General features: G+C 39.8%; 1 pseudogene across 1 annotated transcript; it reads right to left on the bottom strand.

Annotated features, from left to right (window-relative positions):
• Positions 1 to 24,361: 24,361 nt before the first annotated feature.
• On the bottom strand, positions 24,362 to 25,031 carry LOC306670416 (THO complex subunit 7 homolog; annotated as a pseudogene). The gene has a single exon. The product of its transcript is annotated as a THO complex subunit 7 homolog (transcript).
• Positions 25,032 to 26,512: the final 1,481 nt, after the last annotated feature.

Genomic DNA, 26,512 nt, shown 5'->3' with positions numbered 1-26,512 from the left:
AATAGATGCTGTTGTTTTAAGGTTAAAAAAAAAATTACTTTCAGTTCCATTGTTTGCTCTACAAATATAACAGCATTTTAACCAAAAAGCAAGGAAGACTAGAGTTATAATTAACTACAGTGGCCTACTTAACATCATGTGACTGAATGTGTGTTTCCTTAGACTCGTTCCAATCATTTTCCCAAATGTGATTATTATAGTATATTACTTATCTAATTGGCAGGTGGTACATGGGTGAACTGCAGAGGCTGGAAATTTCATGCTAGCAGCAAGTTCTTCACATGAAGGACTTTTGTGGGATCAACAGGTCAGGTAGCCACCATCCTTAGGTCCCAGCTATCTGACACTTTCAGAGCTATATATAGCCCTGACTTCATTTTTTAAAAAAGTCCTGCTTTTTTGACTTGTGACATTCCAGTGTGACTTACAGGCCATGAGATTTCATAAGACCCTTGTCTATATCTGAAATCCTTAGTCTTTTCACTCCACTCAGACTTGGTGCCTCTGTGGGACCAGCTCTCCAGAAGTACTCTTAATCCTCTGATTCTTCTTCCAGTCCAAACTGCTGTCTTTGGCTCAACTGAGAAATAATGAGACTGGCCAAGATAGGATAGAGGACAATGGTTTGGAGTTAGAAGGCCTAGGTTCTAGTTCCAGTCCTTTCTCTTGCTAGTCTGAGACAAGAAATGAATCATAACCTTCCTGAGTTTTTATTTAGTTACCTTTAATGGAGAGATAACATGATCAATTTCAAGTCCTCACAAGACTGTTAAAAAGAAAAAATTATAAGGCAAGTAAGTTGAGTTGTAATGAGAGAGAAAAATTGAAATCAGACTTAACCTACACAGGAACCTGGTTAAATCAATTATGATGCAATCAACAAAATCTTTGTAATCAATAAAAAATTATGTTGGAGTCAGGTACGGTGGTGCATACCTGTAATCCCAACAGGATCCTGAGTAATCCTGAGGCAGGAGGATCACAAGTTCAAGGCCAGCCTCAGCAATTTAGTGAGATCCTGTCTCAAAATAAAAATTAAAAAGTGCTGGGGATATAACTCAGTGGTAAAGTGTCCCTGAGTTTAAGCCCTGGTACCCACCCCCACAAAAAAAATATTATGTTGGAGAATAGTTAAAGGTATCAGAAAATTAAATGAACAAATTACAAAGCAATATGTGTAAGCATTGGTTACCAGAGGCTAGAGGGAGTGGGAAACTGGAAGCTACTCAATGGGTACAAAGTTTCTGTTTGGCATAAGGGAAGAGTTGAGATAATGGATTTGGCATTGAGAATGGTACCTAATGCCACAGAATTGCAGAAATGGTTAAATAGTAAGTTTTGTGTTGTGATGTTGCCACAGTATTTTCAAAAAGGTAGATTGGAAGGTTGTAGGAGGTTCTCAGTAAGGTCAAAAACAGTTTTCATGTGAAGCCACAGTGGTTTCTTTCCATTTGTGACTTTTCTAATTATTACTGGCATACAACTAGAGGTGATATGAAATTATTTATTGAAATTATGAGCACAAACTGTTGGGTTTTCAAAAGACAATATGTATGAGATGAGCCATTCTTTACATGTACACATATTAGCAATATCTTACATGTACATGTTATATACAAATATATTATATAAATGTATATACACCTACGCTACATGCAAATCTGCTTTTACCAATTTTCTATTGCAAATGTATATTGTATATTACTTCTACAACAAAGTAGGCACCATATAAACAACAATGAACTTTTATCTTTATAGAAGGGCATGGACTTTAAATGCAGAATATTCAATTATAACCAAAGAAATGTTTCTCAGGTAAATTCCAAGACCATTGTTAACTTGAGTTTGCATGCAGGGAAGATAATTCTTATGTTTGGAATATTAAGTATGTGAGTGGGTGGTGTCGAGAGCAAAGGGCTCAAGGTGAGTATGGGAAAGTAGGCAAGTAATGAAGAAACAAGCTGACTACATGAAATACTTTGGAATTCATCCTAAGGACAACAGCAAACCATAAATGGCTTTTATTTAATTTAATTAATTTATTTTATAATCCAGTTTAACCACTGAATCACATCCCCAGCCACCCCCACTTTTTTTTTTTTTGTATTTTATTTAGAGACAGGGTCCTGCTGAATTGCTTCGGGTCTTGATAAGTTGCTGAGGTTGGCTCTGAACTTGCAATCCTTAGCCTCCCAAGCCACTGGGATTACAGGTGTATGCCACTGTGCCTAGCAATAAGTGACTTTTAAACCAGTGGGATTATTGGATTTCTGTATTGCAAAGTTTATGGAGTTTCTGTCATGGTAAGTGAGCAGAGCAAGACTGGAAGCAGAGGTTAGTTATGTGGCTGTCCTCATCACCTAGGCCATCTGAATGGGACTGGTATCCTGGAGATAAAGCATGGGGATCTGAGGCACATAGGAAAGCAGAGCTCTTGTAGCACTTGTTCTGATTGGTTATGGAGGGTGAGGGTGAGAACTCTTTAGGATGTATCCCGGCTTGGGCCTCGGGCAGTGGAGAGGGGATGGATCCTGTCACTCCTTAAGATGGGAAATAAGCAGAGGCTTGTTTGAGAGTAGGGCAAAGTCACAAGTTCAACCTGGGACCCTACTGAGTTTGGATGCCTGTAGAGTAGGAAATGGAATTCAGAAGACATAACAAGAGTCACTAGCACATGCAGAATAACTGAAACCATAAGGGTGGACAAGCTTTCCCAGGACAGGGGTATAGAGGAGAGGTTTTTAGTCTTTGTTGAGAGTGAAGGGGTAAGAATCTGATGAAGCCTATAAACATATTCCCACAAATATCTCCCCAGAATTTGTCTGTTAAGATGATGTATGAAATCAGAACATGGTTAAGGTTAAGGTTTGGGATAAACAGACTTCTTTTTGAAATGAGAGGAACTTGACTGTGTTTAGATGAGTAGGGAGAGAGGAACACTCAATCAGAAGACCAAGGTCCAAAGAGACTTTGGACCTTGAAAAAGAGACTCCTTAACAGAGCACTAGGCATGAAACTTGGGCAGAAGGTTGGGCAATCCTTTAAGTCAGGAACCAGGAAAAAAGACTAGAAGAGAATGTAAGTGAGTTTTTGTGGTGAGCGAGACCTGGGGCCCAGGGTTACACCATGTGCATCTAAAGATGGCGACTGGCAGAGAGCAAACGGCATCCTGATTATGCCTGGAGAAAGGCAGGAAGTGTTTACAATTGGCTGTATGATAATCAGTTCAGCCGCCTAGCGCGTGGACAGATATACTTTCTATGTATGCTTGAGCGAGTGATCGCTTGACCTTTAACAGGATTGGATGGACATATCTGGTTACAATTGCTTATGCATGAGACTGCTTATATATTGAGGGTGTTATTTGAATAAAGGGGAAGCTGCTTCATGAACTTCTAAAGAGTACATGTCTTTTGTCCTGCTGGTCGGGCCGTAAGAGCAAGAAGCAGCGCGAGCTGCTTGAAGCAACCTGGGCTAAGAAACGGCGGCATTCAGTAAGATTTTATGGTCCCTGGCTGAAAGTTGAAGACTTTCTTATTGGATGACTTCTGTGGACTCAGTGAGTCAAAGTGAGGTCATCTAATGTGAGTGGGCAGAGGTCAGAGATCTGAGAAAGGAAGGACCGTAGGAGATTAAATGATGAATACATCATAATATTTCTAGGCTGCAGAAGCCCAGCTGAACATGAGGAACAGGCATTTATAGTGGCATCAATCTGGATGATTTTTCTGCAGAAACCTTGGGATACTTGGTGTGTGTGAGAAGGCAGCAACAGTTCTATTGTCTAAGGACTATAAATCCACCAGGAATTGTGAATGAAGAACAGTGGGGCAAACTAGAGGAGAAGTCAATTAAAAATTGATCATAGAATGATGGCCCAAGCTGTGTGGAAATGAAATGAGGCCAAAAAGAATGAAGGAAAGAAAAAAATAGAAGTATTTAGGGATCGAAAACACCAAAGTCTACAGCTTGCCAATCAATGTGATTGGTAGTTCATCGTTAAAGGGCTTTATTTTTATTTTTTTTTAAATCAAGTGCCTTGGTGCAACTATGCTTTAGTTTTGTCATAAATACTTAAATAGGACATTGAAGTTCAAGGAAACCATTTGAAATCAAATTGCTTGCCCCGACCTAATAGTTAAAGACAATTGTGTAATCTTTCAGATACAGGACCAGAAGTAGCCAGTTTAAAACACACACACACACACATACGCACACACACATATGCACAATGCTACTGGCATCTAGTGGATAGAAGCTAAGAATGCTGTTAACATCCTACATTGCACAGGACAGTCCCCAACAGAAAGAATTATCTCTTAAAATGTCATTGTGCTGAAACTGAGAATCCCTGACCCAGGCAATAGATGTGCAGATGAGCATAGTTTAGTTTTTCTCAACTGTCCAAAATATTTCTAAATTTTTATTAAGGGGAGTTTGAAGTGTAATTAAAATATGAGAAGAAAACACCAGGCTTCCAACTAGTCAACAATGTGATGGACTGACAGATTTGGCTCCATGGAAATGTTACAGGCCAGGCTATATGGGCAATGACTAAACAGACTCCATTTTGCTCTGAGACTCCATGTTATATAGGAGATGAACTTTTCCCATGGGAACACCCTGCCTCTGTACCCATCATCAATTACTTAACATGACATGTTTAGCAATACAAAATGACAATTCTTTTTTTTTTTTTATTGTAAACAAATGGGATACATGTTGTTTCTCTGTTTGTACATGGTATAAAGGCATACCATTTGTGTAATCATAAATTTACATAGGGTAATGTTGTTTGATTCATTCTGTTATTTTTTCCCTTCCCCCACCCATCCCACCCCTCTTTTCCCTCTATCCAGTCCTTCCTTCCTCCATTCTTGCCCCCCTCCCTAACCCTAACCCTAAACCTAACCCTAACCCTAACACTAACCCCCCAACCCACCATTATGTGTCATATCCGCTTATCCATTCATCAATCGAAGGACATCTAGGTTGGTTCCACAATCTGGCTATTGTTGAATTGAGCAGCTATGAACATTGATGTGGCTGTATCTCTGTAGTATGCTGATTTTAAGTCCTTTGGGTATAGGCCAAGGAGTGGGATAGCTGGGTCAAATGGTGGTTCCATTCCAAGTTTTCTAAGGAATCTCCACACTGCTTTCCAGAGTGGCTGCACTAATTTGCAGTCCCACCAGCAATGTATGAGTGTACCTTTCTCCCCACATCCTCGCCAACACCTGTTGTTGTTGTATTCTTGATAATCGCCATTCTAATTGGGGTGAGATGGAATCTTAGGGTGGTTTTGATTTGCATTTCTCTTAACAATTCTTATGTGATGAAAAATTGTTCTCTTTTAATTCCTATTTCTCCTAAACAATGCACCATGTGAACGATGATGTCAACAATGATTGTGTGGATGTTAGTAACCATTCTTTAGTTTGTACCTAGGTAAGGGTCATTTTGACCCACATCCCCCTCTGCTAATGATTTTATGATGTTAGTTTGTAATTTTGAATCATAGCAACAGATGCTTATGCTTGATGTGATTTTTGGTATAAGAACCCCTGCAACAGTGTGATGGGGCTGTTCTCCCAAAAGCCATTTTTTGGGGCATTGTGTGAGACAGTCAGCCAGCCAGCTTAATAAAGACTCTCAAATTTCAACTTCTCAGTGGTGATCCATCTGTTCTTAAGTTGTGCCCCATAACAAACAATAAAATTATTGTTGCTGATGGTCAAATGTTTTAATTGTTATTGGCATGCTAGCAAAAACCTGAGGTGGGTCAGCTGTGGTGGCACACCTGTTATCCCAGCAATTTGGGAGGTAGAAGTAGGAGGACCATAAATTCAAGGCCAGTTTCAACAACTTAGCAAGATCCTAAGCAACTTAGCATGACCCCATTTTAAAATAAAAAAATTAAAAAGAACTAGGATGTAGCTCAGTGGTAAAGAACCTAAATTCAATTCCTAGAACCACCACCACCACCATCACTACCACTGCCACCAACAAAAAACACAAAATCCCAGGTGGCTGGATGAAAACCATTCCTCATTTTCTTATTGTCAAAAAATCAAAGAAGGGCTGGGGTTGTGGTTCAGTGGTAGAGTGCTCCCCGAACACATGTGAGGCACTGGGTTTGATCCTCAGCACCACATAAAAATAAATAAATAAAATAAAGATATTGTTGTCCATCTACAACTAAAATTTTTTTTAAAAAATCAAAATAGAACCCTGTCTTTATCCAGCGCTTGAATATTTGTGTCAAATTTTTCAAAGGGAGAAAAGGAAGCAAAAGGAAAAACAAAAAACCAAAACCAAAACAAACAAACAAACAAAAAAACCCACAAAGATTTGTGAATCCCTTACTACGACCCAGGTATCAATCTGAGCCCTTTCATACATAATCCTGTCTGGTTTGGAGTCAGCTGATACAGATTTAAGTCTTGGTTGTGTCACATGGTGATTAATTGCATTCATTCATTCAATCATTCATTTCTCCACTCAGAAAATCTTTATTAGACACCTAGTATGTTCCCAATATTAGTCTAGACCCAGATACAGAAACAAATCACCTTGATCTCAGGAAGCATGTGGACTATATGCAAGACAGAAAATTTAATGGTGAGCAACATGACATGATGTTTCCCAGAGAAATGGGATAGGTTTCTCTGAGAGCATGCAGGAGGGTGATCAACCCAGGGAAGACTTCCCAGACTTGGGACAGTCAGGAGTGAGTCAGCTCAAGGGGGGTTGGGCAAGTATGAGTCGGGTGAGGTGTGAGGAATGTGAAGGTGCAGATAGGGTTTGGACCCTGGGACAGGGCTGGAGGGCTTTCCATGTCAGTAGACAGCACTTTAAAGGTCTACAGGTGAGAGAAGGAATGGGATGACTTATAGTGCTTCTCTAACTTGAGCACGCATCAGAATCTCCTCCTGGGTTTGTTAAGCCAAAGATTACCAGGATTCATTCCCATAATGTCTAATTTAGTGGTTCCAGATGGAACACAAGAATTTGCATTTCTAACAAGTTCCTAGGTGATACTGGTACCCTTGGTTCAGGGTTCATACTTGGACAACTACTGCCTTAGATAAACTATAGGTAGTTTGAGTAGCACTGAGGCAGAAGACAAGATCAACTGTTAGTGATTATATATTTAGAGGAACCTGGAAATTCCACCAGAAAACTCTTAGAACTCATAAGTGAATTCAGTAAAGTAGCAGGTTACAAGATCAATGCTCATAAATCCAACGCATTTTTATACATAAGTGATGAATCTTCAGAAAGAGAAATTAGGAAAACTACCCCATTCACAATAGCCTCGAAAAAAATAAAATACTTGGGAATCAATCTCACAAAAGAGGTGAAGGACCTCTACAATGAGAACTACAGAACACTAAAGAAAGAAATTAAAGAAAACCTTAGAAGATGGAAAGATCTTCCATGTTCTTGGATAGGCAGAATTAATATTGTCAAAATGGCCATACTACCAAAAGTGCTATACAGATTCAATGCAATTCCAATTAAAATCCCAATGATGTACCTTACAGAAATAGAGCAAGCAATTATGAAATTCCTCTGGAAGAATAAGAAACCCAGAATAGCTAAAGCAATCCTCAGTAAAGAGTGAAGCAGGGGATATTGCAATACCAGATCTTCAACTCTATTACAAAGCAATAGTAACAAAAACGGCATGGTATTGGTACCAAAATAGACAGGTAGATCAATGGTACAGAATAGAGGACATGGACACAAACCCAAATAAATACAATTTTCTCATACTAGACAAAGGTGCCAAAAATATGCAATGGAGAAAAGATAGCCTCTTCAACAATTGGTGCTGGGAAAATTGGAAAACCATATGCAACAGAATGAAATTAAACCCCTATATCTCACCCTGCACAAAACTCAACTCAAAATGGATCAAGGACCTCAGAATCAGACCAGAGACCCTGCATCTTATAGAAGAAAAAGTAGGTCCAAACCTTCAACTTGTTGGCTTAGGATCAGACTTCCTTAACAGGACTCCCATAGCCCAAGAAATAAAAGCAAGAATCAACAACTGGGACAGATTCAAACTAAAAAGCTTTCTCTCAGCAAAGGAAACTATCAGCAATGTGAAGAGAGAGCCTACAGAGTGGGAGAATATCTTTGCCACTCATACTTCAGATAGAGCGCTAATTTCCAGAATCTATAAAGAGCTCAAAAAACTCTACACCAAGAATACAAATAATCCAATCAACAAATGGGCTAAGGAAATGAACAGACACTTCACAGATGTACGAGCAATCAACAGATATATGAAAAAATGTTCAACATCTCTAGTAATAAGAGAAATGCAAATCAAAACTACCCTAAGATTTCATCTCACCCCAATTAGAATGGTGATTATCAAGAACACAAGCAACAACAGGTATTGGAGAGGATGTGGGGAAAAAGGTACACTCATACATTGCTGGTGGGACTGCAAATTAGTGCAGCCACTCTGGAAAGCAGTATGGAGATTCCTCAGAAAGCTTGGAATGGAACCACCATTTGACCCAGCTATCCCACTCCTTGGCCTATACCCAAAGGACTTAAAATCAGCATACTACAGAGATACAGCCACATCAATGTTCATAGCTGCTCAGTTCACTATAGCCAGATTGTGGAACCAAACTAGATGCCCTTCAGTTGATGAATGGATAAAGAAACTGTGGTATATATATATATATGTGTGTATATATATATATATATATATATGTGTATATATATATATATATATACACACACAATGGAATATTACTCTGCCATGAAGAATGATAAAATTATGGCATTTACAGGCAAATGGATGAAATTGGAGGATATCATGCTAAGTGAGATAAGCCAATCTCAAAAAACTAAAGGACGAATGATCTCGCTGATAAGCGGATGAGGACATATAATGGGGGGTAGGAGGGGTTAGCGTTAGGGTTAGGGTTAGGTTTAGGGTTAGGGATAAGGAGGTTGTTAAGAATGGAGGAAGGAAGAACTGTATAGAGGGAAAAGAGAGGTGGGAGGGGTGGGGGGAAAGGGAAAAAAACCAGAATGAATCAAACAACATTGCCCTATGTAAATTTATGATTTTTAATAAAAAATAAAATAATAAACCCAATCAGCAGCCCTCCAGTAGTACAGAACATGCTCCCTGTCCCCCTCTTTTTTTGGGGGGATACTAGGGATTGACCTAGGGGCACTTAACCACTGAGCCACATCCTCAGCTTTTTTCTTTTTTTCTTTTTTCTTTTTTGTATTTTAGTTGGACAGGGGCTCACTGAGGTATTTAGGGCCTCGCTAAGTTGCTGAAACTGGCTTTGAACTCAAAAGAAAAAAAAAAAGATCAACTGTTAAAACAGCAACCGAGCTTCGGAGTTTGAACTAAATGATGGAACCATTGGGAAGCTATTGAAGTACGTTTTAACTACTTGAGCACTTTAATGCATAATGCCCATATTTCCTTATTGTAGCATGAGAGACTCATGACTATCAAACGCTATCTTTCCACGTTCCTTTGAGAACAAAACCAAGTCACATTATGTACATAAATGATAAATCACTGTATAACTAGAATAGTTATTAAAATTAATTCATCTAGAGACAAAAATAATTTTATTTTCTCAATAACAAAACTGAGTTTCAGTAGACACAGACTGTACAAGTCAAAGCATCTTGAACATGACTCTCGAATGCTCACTACAGCACCGCCGTGCCCCTACCCCAATCTCAGTCTATAGGAAAGATTTCCCAGCATCATTAAAACCTTCCTCCTCCATCTTCATCCTTCTTGATCATAACCCACTGAGTGAGGCAGATGGTGAGGCTGATCCTCTCGGTTTAGAATCTAAGAGAGTGACTTGCCAAAGGTGACTATGAAGTCTAGTGAGCGGGGGCAGTGAGCTGGGCCAAGCTGAGGTCCAAGAGCGAGGTTTATGAACTCGCTATGTCCACTGTACCCCACTTGAGATGTCAGAGTGGGCTCAGGGCTATTCATTGCCAGAGGGAAGCTGCACCCGGAGGCTTAGTCAGCATGTGGAATCCAAAAGGAAAACTCCAAATATTCATTCTTGGAAACCTGTGTGAAAGAAAGGAAAATAGTTTGGGGGAATTGGCATCTTTTCAGTCCTCCTCATATGAGTGGCAAGAAAACATGCTGAACGTTTTTATTTTTATATTTGGATTTGGTTTTATTTTCACTTTCTCATTTCATGGACAGTATTATTGTTCCATGTTACGACGAGAGGCTCAAAGGCCTGCTTTAGTCTTTGGATTTCAAATCTTATGCACTGGACTCCACTAAAACATTTATGTGAACTAAGTGTGATGTGTGATAAATATTTTTAATAAATGTGGTGGATATATGTGTTGTGTGTGTGTGTGTGTGTGTGTTTGTGTACGCATGTGCCTAAACTTAAATGTTTTATAAGATTTTATTTCCCCATTCTCTTCTGACAATATGACTTGGTTATTTCATCTACATTTTTATTGTTTGTTTTGATTTTTTTTTGTTTACTTGTCTTCTCAGAAAAATTAAAAACTATTTTTGGTAGAAATAGTCCTTGAAATATTAGGATTTAAAATAATGAGAGCTTGTGCTTTGATGGAATGAAATAGAATCTGAAACAACAATAACAACATAGGTCTAATGGTGACCACTTCTTTTGTTTGTTTTGGTGGTGCTGAGGATTGAACCCAGGGCCTTATGTATGTAAGGCAAGCACTCTATCAACTGAGCTATCTCCCAGACCAATGGTGAACACTTGATGGGATAAAGAGCATTCTGTTAGTCACAAAATCTATCACTTTTTATTCCTCCACTGGAGATCAAACCCAGGACCTCACACATGCTAAGCATGAACTCTACCACTGAGCTACACCACCAACCTCATGTTCTGTTTGATAGAAAATAAAATTTCTGGATCCCTCCCTGAAATATTTCCCACAAATAACACACACAGGACTTGTGTGAGAAGAGTTAGAGTGCTAAAAAAAAATAAAAAGAGAGGCCTCAATTGCTTCCTCCATAGTCATATGAATTAGTTCAATAACCTCTAAAAGTCTCAAGGTCAATTAGAGATTAGAGTTCAAGTTCAAGTTCTGCAGGCTATTAGAAATAGCAACTGCGAAGACTTACAGCAGTGACACAGGCCGGCAGGGGAGAGGAGCATTTCTCTCTGGAGCACTTTAGGCATTTCTTCCTCCCTTCCTGAATAACTCCTGACATGCACAGAGACCCTAGGTGGTCACCAGCTTTCCGCTTCTATAGATCATACACATGTGAGCTGGTGAAAACCCTGGACTTGACAGGGCATCTGTCTTTTTAAATCCAGAGTGTTTTGTTATGCTTTTTAAAGATAACTACCTTGCTTGGAATCATAAACCTTTGAGACTGGGACAGAGTTTGCAGACCACCTTGGTGAAGACTGAGTAATTTGCCCAGCATCACCCAGCCAGGTAGGACCCAGGTGTCTCAACTTCCTGATTTTGTGCTTTCACAATGGTTCTGAGCAAATAAAAGAGACTTAACAATAAAAATAAATATATAATGGCATCGAGGAAATGTTTGTAATACACTGTCATGTGAATACAATGCGTACCATAATAGGTTTCACGAGATTCTGTTTTTTGAGGAAAAAATGAATGGATGCGGGTTAAGTACAGAAAAGTGGGAGGTGTTAACAGGGGGCAATTTGCAGGAATTGCTCTTTTCTTTTTTGAGTTTTTATGCATCTTCCAGGAGTTAAAATGATACACATACCTTTGATAATCAGAAAGAACTTACTGCTGTGAGTAAGTGATTAAAAGCATCCTAAGGTCAAACAGGTACATTTCAGGAACACAAAGACAAGTAGCCTTAGAACCCTTTTTTTCCGAAGGATGGCGTGTGGAGGACGTGTGTATAGAACTTAGCAGGGCTGTGCTGCAGGGTGGTGAGGGCAGGCAGACAACCAGCACCCGAGAGCCAGTGGACGCATGGGCTGTAGCATCGTGCATCATCCATCCATCCACCCTCCACAGTGAAGATGGCCAGGACAGCCTCCCTGTGCTGGGAAAGTCAGCACGGCTGCCACTTCCCGTTGCTCTGAACATGGAAACAACTGGAGAATACTGAGCCACAAAGCTCCACGTGCGCTCCTCTGGAGGCATGGAAGGAGGCCTCCGGAATGAGGCTCTTTGAAGGAAGCTCAATCATTACCATGAAACCTCTCATCACTAGTCTATTTCTTCTGCCCGGCGTGGCTAAGTGGCTGATCCTCAGACCTGGCACAGAGCAGGAAAAAGAAATGAAATCCCTGAGCAGTTTGATGACTGAATGGGTTAATCACCTTCCCTTACAGAGGACCTCTGATTTATTTGCCAGGTCCTAACATATGCTGCCCTAGTTCTAATGCTTGGCATTGTTACTAATCCTTACATTATCTGGAGCTTCAACAGGAATTCTTCCCTTTTTAGCGGTGGCAAGACTGAGGCTAAGAGAGGTTGAATTACTGAACAGAGAAGGATTAGAATTCAGATCTGTTTAATTACAAGTCACGAGCCCCTTCCAATGCCAATGCCTCCTTCTCCATTCCTTGGGATGTCCCAGGCCTTGCTCAGTGGGTCCAATCAAGTGCTGTTGGGAAAGAAGAGCACAGGATTAGGAATCCATGTCTGGATGGGCCATTAAGTGGAACCCAGGCATGAACAGCTGTCTATACCACCTCCAAATGTCCCCTGGCTGAATTATTCCCCTCTCCAGGCTGTTTGCTAACACAGCAGACATGTTTTGCTCCAGTTACTTTTTGCTTGATATGTTGACTTCACGCAATTTGGGGAAATATAAATTACCTGATTAAATGAGACAAAATCAAATTCAGAACAAAGTCTATTTTAGAGATAGGTTTAGGTAGAGCTAGACAGAGGATAAAAAGTAGGGCAGGTTTTCTGGAAAGTGGATTCACATAGCAGAACCCTAATTGTCAAACTTCATTTCCTTTTTATTTTGCATCTCTACCTCACACATGCCTGTCTTTCCTCTGAGAATTGACTGATGTCAGTCACACAGAGAACCTCAAACAACTTCCTCAGGGCTCTTTAAAGAGGACCAGCCCTAATGTGGTTTCTGCCTAGTTAACTCCGAAGCTCTTGTGTAAGTAAACAACCCAGAAAGTTTGTGGTGGGCGTGAGGGGGTGTGGTTGGAGGGAAGGAGAAGCAGGTTTGAGGGAGTGTCTGAGAGGAGATTTGTCTTCAGAAAAGAGCATGAAGTCTTGACTGAGAGTTGTTCTGGGTTGCCCACATGTTGCACTGTCTTCTCTTGCCCTTGCCCTGTTCTTTATACCTGGCCTTAGGTTATAGAGTTACGAGTGACATCATAGCAATTTATTACCCTCTTTCCTGAAGTAGGATCATAAAGGATAAGGTTCCCTAAACCACACAAGAGTAATTCTTCCCAGATGACTAAGAAGTCACCTTCTTCACCTCTCTCTCTCTCTCTTTCTCTCTCTTTCTTTCTTTCTGTACTGGGACTAAATCTCAGAACCTCACGCCTGCTACACAAACACTACCACTGAGATAAACTCCTAACCCCTCACCTTTTTCAGGGAAAGCTGCAACTGCTGTTTTATCTTATGCATACGGGGAATTGTATAACTGATTTTCTTTTCTTGTGTGTTTGCTGCAAGGAAACTTAGAGCCAAATTTGGGATCCCCTACTAATAGCATGGGCTGGGCCTTATGGCATAATTTGGAACATCCATCTACTTATTTTGTACCTGAAGACCTCCTACAACCTCTTTATGTTCCATTAGGTCTCTTCGTTTAATTAGCATATAGTTTTAATCTTGCATTGTTTGTGTCTTTGCAAGCTGTCTGAAATTATTCTGTAACAAGGAGGAACAATTCTAAATATTTGTCAAATCACATTCTGTCCAACCTACAAAAAGTTTCCCTCCTTTTTTGGGTGGGGGTGCTGGGAATTGGACCCAGGGCCTTGTGCATGTGAGGCAAACACTCTACCAACGGAGCTACATCCCCAGCCCAAGTCCCTCTCCTTTTAAAGAACTACCTGAGCTATCACAGAACGTGGACCTCTAGCAAATGTACTAGGTGATCCTGCCTATCTGGCCAGCTTGCCTGGATTGAGGCAGACACCTGACCCAAGGTGAGCCACATGGACTTTCAAGTTGGGACTGATAAATGCCACAATCTGCTAGCCTATGTACTTGACTATGTAAATGACAGCAGCCTGGATCCTGAACTTTGTATGCCCCATAAAATCATCTGGAAAGCTTTTTTCATTTATTTTTTAATTTTCAAAAAGATTTTCTGGGACTGGGGGGTTGAACCCAAGGCCTTGTGTGTACTTGACAGTTACTCTACCACTGGGCTATATCCTCAGCCCTTTAAATTTTAATTTTCAAGACAGGGTCTCTCTAAGTTGCCCAGGCTGACCTGTAACTTGCAATCTTCTTGCCTCAGCCTTTTGAGTAGCTGGCATCCCACATGTGAGCCACCACATGAAGCACGCCTGGGGCACTTCTAAACACTACTGATCCATCTCTGCTTATCAAGAAATTTAAAGATGTGTACATCATATGACCCACTAATTCTGCTCCTAGACATACAGCCAAATTGATTCATTGAATAGATTTATTTAGTGTAATTCCTCCAAAGAGTTGGTGATGACAGAATATAAGAAGTAACCCTAAAATTTTTCTCATTGAAAATTTTTACACAGGAAGTATGTGAAACCAAAGCACTTCCTATTTAAGAACCAACCATTTGCATGCAGACAAGTAGACACTTTTTAAATTTCTAATTGATGCAGGATGTTTGTACACAGTTACAGGATGCAGTGAGATAATTTCAGCCAATAGAACAATGGCTGTAGTCTTAGGATACAGCAACAGAGAGGGCACCAGAAGCTTGCTCCAGTCGGCACTAGAGGGTTCTGCTTATCTTGTTTTATGTACAGTTATCTATTATTCTTTCTATTTGTGGAAATAATCATGGGTTGGCTAAAGTGGCATTTTAAATTTTGCCCATGAAGAGGTGAGATACAGCTAGCTTGGTCTCATTTGAATCTAGATAAAGCCTATCAGATATGCTGCATATTACAACTCCTATTTGAATTCCTCGCTCAGCAACAATTTTCTCAGCTGGCCTTTCTTGCCCTTCTTTTTATTGCTTATCTACCTTTGAAAATAACAAAGAAATGAAGTGGGAAATGGAAAATTACTCTGTTGGAAAAACCTACCTTCCTAAATATGAGTTTTTAACACTTTTAGAAATACTCTATAGAACTTCCAAGTGCCCCTGGATATCTTCCCATGCTGGTATAATCGAAATAGTTTCGGGTTAGAGAGAAAAAAGAAATAATAGTAATGTTTACTGAGTACTTCCTTGCCAGACAATGGTGCTCAAAGCTTAAGTGCAATATCTTATTTAATACTCAGAACAGCCTTTGAATGAGTCTATCTTCTCTGTATTGCAAAAGAGCAAACTGAGGCTAAGAGAGATCATAGGATGTGCCCAAGGTCATGCAGGTCATTAACGGTGGAGGATGGATCCATTAACCAGTGTGTAAGGACTCCGTGTTTGATAGTTGCTGTATCCTCAACGCTTCAAGTAGTGCCTGGAATAGGGATGCACTCAGTAATTATCTGTTAAATGAGTAAATAAATGATTTATTATCTGACTCTGGAAGCAAATCTCTAGTAGGTGGTTAGTCACTTGACTAAAGGGTACAGTACCTACACTATGCGTTCTGGGCTTGAGTTTCAGCATAGCACAGAGCTATCCTCTTTAGGAATGAGGGGTGGCTCAGAAATTGTATCCTGTGGCCGAGAAGAGCTAGGTCCTAATCCTGTTTTTCTAGTTGTCGCACAACTAGTGGGTCCATCATCCTCATGCCTTTGAAGGCTTTCCTGCAAGCCGAGGACCCTTGGAGTCCCTCCATGTTCTCTTCCAACTCCAACAGCCTTTCATTCACAAGAATTCTACACAAGAGAAACTGATCTTCTGGGTAAGTCACTCCAAGGGCAAACCTCAAATGGTATCCAGAGTTGTTGGGAGAGAATTATTTTCATTTCCAAATGTGGTGCTACCTCCCTTGTCACTCTAGAGTCCCTGCTGGATACACATTTTGTGTTTTTTCTTTTTCCCATTTTTAACTTTTAATTTTGAATTATTATTATTATTATTATTATTTTACTTATAAAAAATAAATTAGGGGAAAAAAGGGGTGAATTCTAAGAAAATAGAAGGGCAATTGGTGAACTAGAGGAAGTGAATTAAAGCTTGCCTAGCATGTATGAAGCACTGGGTTCGATTCTCAGCACACCACATAAAAATTAGCAGATAAAGTAAAGGCATGCTGTCCATCTACAACTGAAAAATAAAAATTAAAAACAATAGAGGCAGGAGGATCAAGACTAGCCTGGCATCTTAGAGAGACCCTGTGTCAACATAAAGAATGAATGAAAAGGTCAGGGAATATAGCTCAGCTGCAGAGTACCCCCCGGGTTCAACCCCCAGGACCACAAAAACAATAAAGAGAAGGAAGGCCAGTAGAGTAGAAGAAAGGAACAGGTAGTGGAAGAGAGAGAGAAAGAGGAAGTACTGGGGAAGGAAATGGAGCAAATTATATTCCATGCATGTATGATTATATCAGAATGAACCCCACTATTATGTATAACTATAAGCACTAATGAAAACGTATTTAAAGAAAGAAGTTAGTAAAGTAACACAAAATCCTTCATACCCTTCATCTAGTTTCTAGTTTCTTCAAATGTTGACCTTTTTCATGCCCTAGAGAAATGGTGAAAATAAAAAAGTTAACATTAATAAAGTACCATTCCGTTATCTATAGTCGTCAAGCTCACCAACTGCCCCACTTAATGTTCTTTTTCTGGTCCAGTATCTGGTCCTGGTTCACATGTTGCATTTAGTTGTCTTGTTTGGTTGTCTCCCTTGATCTGCAACAGATTTGCAGTCTATTTTTATCTTTCATGCCCTTGGGGCATTTAAAGAGTACTACAAAAATATCTTTTATATGAACAGAGAAACAAGTTGTACCCCATTTGTTTTAAATTTTTTTAAAAGTATCTTTTATAACATCCTCAATTTGGATTTGACTGATGCGGACTGAGTTTTGGTTATGCTCTTTCAGGAAGAACACCACACAACCTGTTTCCTGAGTGCATCTTTTCAGGCGCTCCATGGTATCCATTTGTCTTATTACCCATGATGCTAACTTTGATTACTCTGTGTGTTCAAGATTGTCAGGGTCTAGATGTTTTACATGATCTTTAAAACATTGTGTTCTAGATATTTTAATCTAAAAAATAGGGTAATAGTAGTACTTGCCTCATATGGTGGTTGTAAGCAGTAAGTGGGGGAAAATGGAATAAAAGTAACTTGACACAATTCCTAGGACATAGTAGGATATTGTCATTGTCATATTTTTTTTCTTTAAAAGCACATCAAATAATTAGGACATTGTTGAAGTAAAGATGGGAGTCGCTAAGGAAGCTGAATGGGGGCTTTAGCAGATGCCCATTTCTCCTTTCCATTTGCTGCTGCAGCTGTGCCCCCTGAAGTCAGGAGGGTTCCAGAAGGCTCCAAGGATCACAGCCCTTCATGTTTCTGTGTAAGGGCAGCAAATGTAACTGAAGTGTCATTTGAGTGTTTGGTTATTGTACACTCAGTGGCAGGGAACATGTCTATTCAGCCCTGAGTCTGGCCTACAAGGTGTCAGTCAACCTTTTCAAGGTCATGAGATTTTAATAGTCTTTGAAATGAAGTTACTAGATACTTTGTTTTCCTGGGTAAGACATACAATTAATGTATAAATCTGGGTTTTACAAGGGGCATCTGCATAGAGTGTTTATTTAACTTACTGCAGACTGATTGACATGTAGGCATTCTGTAATATTTTTTTATTAGTCTGTGAATAGGCAGTCCAATGAATTATTTATTGAGCTAACACATCTTGGTTCTTTTTTCTTTTTTTTTCTTTTTGAGAAGCTTCTCTATAGGAAGTCATGGCTTTGCTTGTCAATTAACCTTCTCCTGGCCAGATCTCCTCTCTTGAGGAATAAACCATCAAAATCTAAGCAACATTTCCATGTGCAGAGCAAGGCATCATGCTTGTTAAGACCTTAATCCTCCAGTTGTAATCTTCCCCATGTCAAATATAGAACCTTATTTCTGAGTTGATTGCAGAGGGCGTGATACACAGACACCCACTCACTATGCTTTTTCTAGAAACGAATAAGCTTCTGTGGCAGAGGGGAAAGGGAGATAGCCACCTCTCTTCCTGCCAGACTCCAGCCCCACTTCCTGAAGATAAAGGAGGATGCTGGGGGTGGGGAGGACAGTAAGAGCTGCTGAATCAGAAGGTGCCCTCTACCTTCCCTTTACCCTCTGCTGTCTGGCATTCCCTCTCTCTCAGGTGCTGCTGTGCTAGCTCAACTCCGTGGTGATCATGGCTGGATCCACGGTGGTTGAGGACAGGAAATGAACAGTCAGGGCCAGATTCAGGGGTATATTTTGATAGTAGTTTGCGTGTGAGTGCGTGTGCATGTGTGTGTGTGTGTGTGTGTGTGCTGCCGGGTATGGAATACAGGACCTCAGGCATACGAGGTACGTGTTCTACCACTGAGCTACGGCCTTAGTCTGGGGGCAGGTTTTGAAATTATTGCAGACAGGACTTACTTAGATTGGTTTAGGAGTGTGAGTGAAAGAGAGAAGTCAACGAAAATTCCAGAATGTCAGCCTGAGCAATTAGATGGATGCCAGTGCCACTTACTGAGGTAGGGAACCCCAAAAAAGGAGTCACAAATTTGGGAGGAGAGTGGTTTCAAGAGTCTTTTGGAGTGCATATTGTAAAAAGATGTCTATTAGAGGACCAAGGAAACGTGTCAGATAAGCAATTTACACACACACACACACACACACACACACACACACAAACACACGGAAGCCTGGAACTTAGAGGAGAGTGTCGTGAAAAGAACACGGGATTTTATGGTACATTGGAGTTACAATCTTAGTAGAAGATTGACAATGTATTTAGCTTTCTGATTTTTAGTTTACATATTGAAACGACAAACTTAAAAAAAATATTTTGTAGGTTGGGGTTCACCTGGGTGGTTCTTTAGCTGGTTTTATTTGTACCTCTTATTCAACAACATTCACCTGGGTGCTTGGATGGGGCTGCAATGTCGAGGATGGCCTCTCGTTCTCCAGAGCCTCTTTCTAGGTAGTCTGGTAATGTAGCCTGAGCTTGCTATTTATTTATTTATGTGTTTGTTTGTTAGTTTACTTATTTATTCATCCATTCATTCATTTATTGGTACTGGGGATTGAATCCAGGGGCACTTTACCACTGAGCCACATCAGCAGCCCTTATTATTTTTTAAATTTTGAGACAGTCTCACTAAGTTGCCTAGGGCCTTGCTAAGTTACTGAGGCTGGCCTTGAACTTGTGATCCTTCTGCCTCAGCCTCCAGAATTGCTGGGATTACAAGTGTGTTTCACCATGCCTAGTACTTGGTACTTTGTACAGATGGCAAAATGTTTTTTGAGAATGATTGTACTTAGACTATATATATATATATATATATATATATATATATATATATATATACACACACAGGCACACAGACACACACTGAATATTGTATACCAACAAAGAACACTGTGTAGGAGAGTCCTGTTATCATTTCTAAAGGTGAGAATGCAGTCATTTGATGTTTCTTTTCTCCTTGCATTATATAAGTTCTATGGGTTCTGTTTGGATTCTGGCTACAAGTCCTAGGCCTATTTTTATGGAGAAGTCAATTCTTAGACTCCCTTCATTTTTATGGATGAATATTTCTGGTCTGTCCAAAAACATAATTTGTAAAACATTATCCCCTTGCTATACTCACAAGCCTTCCTTCCCTGACTCTGTGGCTCTCCCTGACCTTCTGCATCCTTTGTGTATTTCTGCCACTGTGTCCTTGGGGAAGATAACTTAGTCTCTTTCCTTTGACAAGTAACTTCCTGTTTGGGATCCAAAGTGCTCCTCCCATTGGCAGAAACTTGACTGTCATAACACGTCATGTGTAAGACTTCAAACACCTGTCCTCGTCAGAGCAGCACTGGGACTCGCCTGCTAAATCACATTGCACACGGTGTTGTCTGGGTGACAACGTAGGAGGACACCAGTCAAAATAGAAATTGATCAATCCAGAGTCTTGGCGTTGACTTTTTCTGAGTTTTTGGTACTGCTTTCAGAAAAACCTTGGTTTACTTTATTCCAACAAGTCAAGCAATATCCTTTCTTTACTTATAGAAGTGTGTTGTGAAATTATTTTCAACTTGGAAAGTCACTGACCATGAAAACTCATTTTTCCTTTGTCTAGTACTAAGTTACACATTTTCTCAAAATGAAATGATGTTGATCAAATTTTTATCTTATTGTCATACAAAAATACACAGGTCTGTATTGGTAAGGATAATATCAAGTATGCTGCAGAAATGACCCATCTTGAATTTCAGTGATTTCAAAAGGTCTATTTCTCACACATGCTTCTTCCTGTTTGGGGTGGTGACAAGCTCTGATCAGGAGGGTCATTCAGGGGCCCAGGCTAGCAGAGGGTCTCCACCTTGACCTGCTTTCATGATCATGCAGGCTGGGCATAGGGATATGGCAAAGAGTTCTCTGACTCTTAAAGCTCTGACCAGAAATGACGTGTCCATTCATATTTCACTGGCCAAAGCAAATCTCATGGCCAAGCCTAGCTTCTTTGGGGAGAAGTCCAAAACTGTTATGTTCCCCCCCCCCCCCCCAAAATGAATTGGAATATGTGTGAATAGCCTTGGTGATTGCCATAGTACTGAAGAAGGAATCAGCCTTACTGGGCGCCTTCACGCATGCCTGTAATCCCAGCAACTGGAAAGGTTGAGGCAGGAGGATCATAAGTTCAAAGCCAACTTCAGCAACTTAGTGAAGCCCCAAGCAACTTAGTGAGACCCTGTCTTGAAATGAAATATTTAAAAGGGCTGGGGATGTGGCTCAGTGGTTAAGTGCCCCGAAGTTCAATCCTTGGTACACACACACACACACACACACACACACACACAAAGCAACCAAAAAACTCATCAGAAATCAAAGTAATCTAAAACATTTGCATTAAAAAAAGATACTTAGTGTTGCCAAAGTAACAGTAATATGGTAATTCTCTTACACTAATTATGTAATATTTCTGTAAAGCAATTTGGAAATGTATATTCAAGAGCCTCAGCAGTTATTGGTAAACTTTGAACCTTCATTATACCTTCAGAATCTAAATTTAGAAGAATAAAACTGATAAATGGAAAATACCTGAGTATCCAACAAAAGACAATCAGTAAATCCACTACTTTAGCACATATAATGTAATATTGTGCAGCTACGAAATATCACATTTTCCAAGAATTTATAAGGACACAAAGGGTACAATGCTTAGGATGTGCCATTAGACAAAAGCTGTAAGTCCTGTGGAGTTCCAGTGTGAGTGCATTGAAACCATCCATAGTGGGTATTACTGGTGGGTTAAAGTGTTTCTTTCCCATTTCCATATCTTGTGCACTTTGTAAAATAAATATGTAAATTTTTAAGAAAAATAGAACTAATTTTAAAAATTCACATTTGTTTTATAGATTCATTGAGGTGTAATTTATGTACTGTGCCATTTAACCATGTAAAGTACACAGTTATATGAGTTTCAGTAAATTGATAGTCATGCCACCATCACCATGACAAAAATTTAGAATCCTCCCAAAGTTCACTCATGCCCTTTCCATCGTCCTTCCCGCTGCTACACGTAGCCCTTCGATCTGTTTCCTGTTGCTGTGTGGTTTCGCATTCACTGGAGATTTCCTGTGAATGGGGCTGTGTCCTCTTTAGTATCTTCCTTGGCTCATCGTGATGTTTTTGAGGTCCGTTCAAGTTGTCACATGTGCTATCAGTATTCCCTTCCTTTTTATTGCTAAGTAGTGTTCTGTTGTATGGAAATATCATATTTTGTTTATCCATTCATCCATCAATGGGCGTTTGTGTTGTTTCCAGGTTTTGGTCCTTATGAATAATATGCAATGGACATGTACACAAAAATCTCTGTGTGGATGTGCATTTTTAAAAATTTGTTCTTTTTAGATATACATGATAGTAGAGTGTATTTTGACATATTATTCATACATGGAATTTAACTTATTCTAATTAGGATCCCATTCTTGTGGTTGTACATGATGTGGAGTTTCACTGGTCGTGTATTCGTGTATGAACGTAGGAAAGTTATGTCCAATTCATTCTATTGTCTTTCCTATTCTTATCCCTGCTCCCTTCTCTTTATTCCCCTTTGATTAATCCAATGAACTCCTGTCCCCCTCCCCCGTCCCCTTATTGTGTGTTAGCATCTGCATATTAAAGAGAATATTTGGTCTTTGGTTTTTGGGGACTGGTTTATTTCACTTAGCATGATAGTCTCCAGTTGCATCCATTTACTGGCAAATTCCATAATTTCATTCTTCTTTATGGCTGAGTAATATTCTACTGTGTATATATACCACATTTTTTTAATCCATGCATCTGGATGTACATTTTTATATCCCTTGGGTAGTTATCTAGGAATGGAATTTCTGGGTCATATGGGAAATGTAAGTTTATTTTTAAAGGAACTGTCAACCTATTTCCAAAGAGACCATATCATTTTGTATTCCTACCAGCAATGTAAGAGGATTCCAGTTTCCCCACATTCTTGCCAATACTTGGTATTATTAGTCTTTTAAAATTTTAGTTATTCTAGTGGGTGAAAAATACATAGCACCTGGACAGTTCTCTTCCAAGCTTCCACATATGAGAGAAAATATTTAAACCTTGACTTTTTGAGTCTGGCTTACTTCACTTAGCATGATGTTGTTCTCCATTTCATCCATTTACTAGCAAATACTCTTCATTCTTCTTTATGTCTGAGTAAAACTCCATTGTGTATATATATATCCCACATTTTCTTGGTTCATTCATCTATTGACAGGCATCTGAGTTGATTCCGTAATTTGGCTCTTGTGAATTGGGCTGCGATAAACATTGAAGTGGCAATATTGCTATAGTATGTTTATTTTAGATCTTTTTGATAAAACCAAGGAGTGAGATAGCTAGCTCATATGATGGTTCTATTTCTAGTTTTTAAGGAATATCTAAACTGCTTTCCAGAGTATGCACTAATTTACAGTTCCACCAATGATGTGTGAGTGCACCACATCCTCTTCAGCATTTATTACTATTTGTGTTCTTGCTAATTGTCATTCTGACTGGAGTAAGATGGAATCTTAGTGTAGTTTTGATTGCATATCCCTGATTATTAGGAATGTTGAACATCTTCTTCATCTATTTGTTGACCATTTGTGTTTCTTCTTTTGAAAAATTTCCATTTAGTTGTTTTGCCCATTTATTGATTGGGTTATTTGTTTCTTTTTGGCACTGAGTGTTTTGAGTACTTTATATATTCTGGATATTAATCCCCTGTTAGAGGAGTAACTAGCAAAAAAATTTTCTCCCATTTCATAGGCTCTCTCTTCACTCTTCAGTTTCCTAAATTTGATGGCATCCCTCCTATTGATTCTTGGTTTTACTTCTTGAGCTTTAGAGGTCTTGTTGAGGAAGTCAATGTCTGCACCTATATGGTGGAATACTGATCCTATGTTTTCTTTTTTTTTTTTATTGTAAACAAATGGGATACATGTTGTTTCTCTGTTTGTACATGGCGTAAAGGCATACCATTTGTGTAATCATAAATTTACATAGGGTAATGTTGTTTGATTCATTCTGTTATTTTTTCCCTTCCCCCCACCCCTTCCACCCCTCTTTTCCCTCTATACAGTCCTTCCTTCCTCCATTCTTGCCCCCTCCCTAACCCTAACTCTAACCCTAACACTAACCCTTCCCTCCCCCCTTTATGTGTCCTCATCCATTTATTAGCGATATCATTCGACCTTTGGTTTTTTGAGATTGGCTTATCTCACTTAGCATGATATTCTCCAATTTCATCCATTTGCCTGCAAATGCCATAATTTTATCATTCTTTATGGCTGAGTAATATTCCATTGTATTGATCCTATGTTTTCTTCTAGCAGTTGCAAGATTTCTCAAAGTTCCTAAGTCTTTGATCTATTTTGATTTGACTTTTGTTCAGGGTGAAAGATAGGAATCTAATTTCATTTTTCTACATATGGGTATCAAGTTGTAGAAAGTACTTTTAAGAATAAAAATGCATTTCAATAAAAGCAAATATATACTGAAGTTATTTTCCTTTGTGTGAAGAAATAAAAATGAGATGTGCATTAATATTTAAAAGCAAAGTACTTCACTGACAAAACTTTGAATATATCAAGAGCACAACAAATGCTAAACACACTAAGATCACGTAGTTCTTTCAATATTCTTGGGCCTGGTGATTCCACTGTCTGTGGCTTAGGATCTGCTTCCATGCTTGTTTCATGAGCTTCTGAGAACTTTTTGTCATTTTCCAAGGTTTGTTGAAGCTCATGGATGGTACTAAGAAGAGCATGAAGCTGTTTCCGTCTCAATACTAGTTTATCTTCAATACTTAGTTTAAATGTGGAAGAGCTCTAATTCTTTTCCCAGAGCTTCTAATTCTTTTAATGTCTCATGCCTGCCTGGATGATGCTTGATCACTTTTGCCAAAGTGTCATATTCCTGGCAATTTTTTCGTATTCATTTGCTTGAAGAATCTGCTTCTTGCACTCAGCAATTTTTTCATGAGCTCCAGCAATGCTACATTCTATTTCTTTGTAAATTTTTCATGATTTTCCATTTCTCTGAGATTCATGTCATATACCAGCAAAGTTTTGATCACTGAAAATTCACATTCTTGGGATCCAGAGTCGCACCACTTAATGAAACTTTTCACTAGGAATGGATTCTTCCATTATCTCCAGCACCATCTCCATCAGTGAGGAGACACTTCGGTATCACTGTGTCATCAGTCATGGAATCCCAAGGCGTGTGTGGCAGAGGCCCCCAAATATACTTTTGTGCTTCTTAAAAAACATGTGTATTGGGGGTCAGAAGGGAAATGGAGAGATGATAGAATTGTGTTGTGAAATTTTCTCTTTTACATTTTTATATGAAAACTAGTTAAGGAATAGCAGGGTTGTTTTAGAGAGTGATAAAGCCTGTGGGGGAAAAAATAGGCCATCGTTTCCTACTCAACTGGTGCATGCGTATAGTCCCATCTATGGGGGAGGTTGAGGAGGAAGGATCACTTGAGTCCAAATTCCTGTCCATCCTGGACAACATAGGGAGACCCTGTCTCAAAACAAAACAAACCAATAAACAAACACCATAGTGATTGAGGGTAAGTGAATGGGTAGAAAAAAGGAGAGGAAAGAAGTCTCTGGAAACTACATATGTTGAACATTTTATTGACTGATTGATTGACTGATTGTGGTACTGGGGTGCTGAACCTATTTTGACTGTGGTCTTCCTGAAGGAGATCCCTTATTCTTCTTGTTGCTTATTCTTTGTATTTCCAGAGATTGGCACAGTCTGTATGACTGATCCTTCCCTCACACACCTTCCCACTGGCCCTTCTTCTTCCCCTTACTCCATTCCTGTGTCTGAATGTCTGCTTAGCTCCCTCATCCACACCCAATGCTGAGCTTTTAATGGTTGTAATCTCTGTGAAAATTCCCACAAGCTTAGTTCAGTGTCTTGCACAGAGAGGGGCCTCACGGATGATTCCTAAATAACAGTTTATCATCAGCTCTTGGCCTGGAGTCATTCAAAAATAGCTATGTAGAGGTTAAAATTTTAAAACTGCATGTGGTCCATAGTTTTCTGTCCATCATCTGAAGTAGGGTGAGGGAGACCCAGTTGTTTGGGACAGAGCCAGTTCTCTGCACTCTGCTGTGAGTGCCTAACACCACTTCAATACTGCTCTGCTTGACTTTCCTAAACCTGGTGAATCCTGCCTACTTACAGGGGTTTGGGGTCCAACCTTAGGATACAAAATGTGGGGAGAAGGGATTGACCCAAGTCCCCATAGGTCCTACACAAATAGGGTGGTGCATTAGTGCCCGGTTGAAGGTTGCTTGGGGACTGATACATAAACTTACATGAAACACAACTTTCCAGGAATGACTGAGGCAGAAATTCTATCTACTTGTCAAACTGGCCCTTTGCACGTGAAAGCAAACCTGGAGCCCCTGGGATGTGGGGTGGAAGGAAGGAAGGACCAAACACCCGTCAAGAACCGACACGGGCACTTCCAGCCCTGGCTTCTGTCTTGACCTTGTACGACCTTAGCAATTGTCCTAAGTAGGCTGACTTTAGCACCTGTCCTCTGCGGCAGCTGTGAATGCCAGCCCCATCTTGTTCCTCTCCCCTGGAAGCTGGTTCTGGCCAACCCTGCCAGCTGCTCCCCAACTGATGCCCACAGTTGCCGTCATCTGTCCCCTTTGGTCCTCATC

Source organism: Sciurus vulgaris (genome assembly GCF_902686455.1).
Source record: "Sciurus vulgaris genome assembly, chromosome: 10".
In the NCBI taxonomy this organism is placed as follows: Eukaryota; Metazoa; Chordata; class Mammalia; order Rodentia; family Sciuridae; genus Sciurus; species Sciurus vulgaris.
This window is presented reverse-complemented; position numbering and strand designations above follow the sequence as displayed.